Below are 2,617 nucleotides of genomic sequence, written 5' to 3' on the forward strand. Positions count from 1 at the left end.
CTGCTGATCAGCTCCAAACTCACACACCAACCTGGACTCCAGAAAATGTGGACTGGACATGGAAACACTTTACTGGTCTGGGTGTTGGGTTGTTTTTATTTATTATAATAATTATAGTTGTAGTTTATGTCTTTATCAGAACAAAGAAGTGTCAGGATTTATCTATAGAAATGTTCAGTATCTCAGAGAAACAGTCTGAGTCTAAACAGCTGAAAATATCTCAGTCAGAACCAGATGAATCCTGAACTTTTGTCTTTTAAGAAACTTTCTGATACATGTTGACTTGTGTTTGAAATGTAAAACAACTGTTCAGAATATTAATTTTGTATTAGACTCTATAACCTCCACTGCTCCCAACAAACTCAATGAGTATCCATGCTGATATTTTCAGTCACCAGTTCTGTATTTTAGTCAGAATTTAAAAGCATTTCTGCTGTTATTGCACATGTTTATCAGCACTGATACACTGTACTGAAAATAGTCTGCCGTTGTTCTTTTCCAACATTTATTACACATGCACATTATGTACATTGTTGAAAATAACTCAGTTGCACACCCCTTGGACCATGAGACCAACATGCTTCTTTCTAGAACGGCACAGTGTTTTTTTGTTATTGACTTCTTTTTATTGCTATTGTTAATTCTTATTTCCTATTTCCTATGTATGTGAGGGTGTGTTGTCTCTTGTCTTGTGTTATATCGCCCTCATGTGTTCTCTCTGTGTCATTACTCTCCTCAGTCTGTTCCCTGCAGTTTCCCTGTCAATTTTCATCTCTCAGCTGTTGACTCTTAGTAATTACTTCTCCTCAGCTGTTGTTCATTTTCTCTCTTCTTTGTCTGTATAAATACTGTTCACATCTCCTCATTAGTCACTAGTTCATTGTTTGTTAKGTCCAACTTTTGGTTTTCCTTGTTGTTTCCCTTGTGTCTTCAGAGTTTTTGTAAGTTTGCTACAACATCAGCCTTTTGTTTTATATTTGTTAATAAACATTTTTATTTTACAAACTTTTCTCCTTCGCCCGGACCTGGATTCATTCCTGCGCCTTATCCTGACAATATTTTGGGCCTCATGTAGGAACATTTTTGTATTTTTTAATCATAAATTTCTCTTACTTTTGTTCGTATGAAGGGTTCGTACGAACACGCCACGTCAGATTCAACCAAYTCTTCTATCTTCAGGAAAAGTGTGTAAATGAGCAGCATAAACTGATGAATGTGTATCAGGTAGTCGTGCACGGGGAGAGGAGATTAGCACAATTACTACCCTAATAATTACACATAAGACAACCCTTCCTGTCACACATACCAGGAAGTGTCCATTCACGAATGACATCGCAAAGTAAAAAAGAACTTTACGAGTTTGGAGATTGAAGTCCTGCTGTCAGAGATCCAGAAAAGAAAATCTGTCATTTTTAGCAGCATCAGCTGTGGAATTAAATGAGCTGCTAAGGTCAAGGAATGAAATGATGACTGCTGTTAATGCTGTGTATAGCGGCTAAAATCCTATATTTTAGGTGGTTTATTAGGGGGTGGTTGTTCTTGAAAGGCATTGGTTTTATGTGCGCTCAATTAAGAATCAGCATGCCGATCTTCCATTTGACTTAAAATAGTCATTTATTTTCAGTACAATGTCCATTGTCTTACTGTTTCCMTTAAGATCCACATAAATTCGACATACATCCAAAACCAAGCATAGTAGAAAACTGTTTGCCTCTACCTATTAACAACACCTGAACAGAATCATGATTGACCTTTAATAACCCATCCCCCCATCAGACACTCAAAACTCAAAATTAAATACGCCCCCTGGTGGCAATAAATACAAGAAAGGATAAATGGCTCCAACTCTGTGTCTCCTGTGGGTTCAGTGTTGCCAGGTGTACGATAATTATCGTATTTGTACGATAATTATCGTATTTGTACGATAATTATCGTATTTGTACGATAATTTTGCCCTCTGTACGATGTAGGATCAATAATCCCAAAAATCCCATAATGTACGATAATTTGACCGCTCCGATATGTGACGTAATCGACCCGACACGCTGCTCGCTGACATGAGAGGTGGCGGGTTGTGGAACACAGCGGTGATGATTTAGCGACTTCCTCGCTATATTTACAGACTTTTCAGACCCTCTAGAGACTGTTATTCAGAAAAGAAACTAGTGAAAATCTAGTGACTTTTTTCTGGTGTTATTGAGACTTTGAGAGACTCTGCCGTGAACACATTTCTCCATTGTGCTGCTGAGAGCTCCTCCCTGGTCCCAGAGCACTGACAGGAGGCTTCTTCACGCTGCGTCTCTCCCTGCTGCAGGTAGATATCCGTCCATCCAGACATGAAATGAATACTGCTGCTGCGACTGATCCATGATGGGATGTTAACACAAAAAGGATGATTCATATATTGAGTTAAATGCACAATCCGTCTCTAAAATAGTTATGAAAGCGTTTATTTATGTAGTTTAAAATATGTTTAACAACGTGCAAACACACCAGAATGCAGGAAACAGCACCTACTTCATTCAAAGTTTTCTGGGGGAGAACACCCCCTCCCACGTTGGGGTTATGATGACAGTAGCAGCAAAGATAAATATAATAGTACTTATGTGAAAGAAAT

Source organism: Austrofundulus limnaeus, unplaced genomic scaffold (assembly GCF_001266775.1).
Source record: "Austrofundulus limnaeus strain Quisiro unplaced genomic scaffold, Austrofundulus_limnaeus-1.0 Scaffold388, whole genome shotgun sequence".
Classification (NCBI taxonomy): Eukaryota; Metazoa; Chordata; class Actinopteri; order Cyprinodontiformes; family Rivulidae; genus Austrofundulus; species Austrofundulus limnaeus.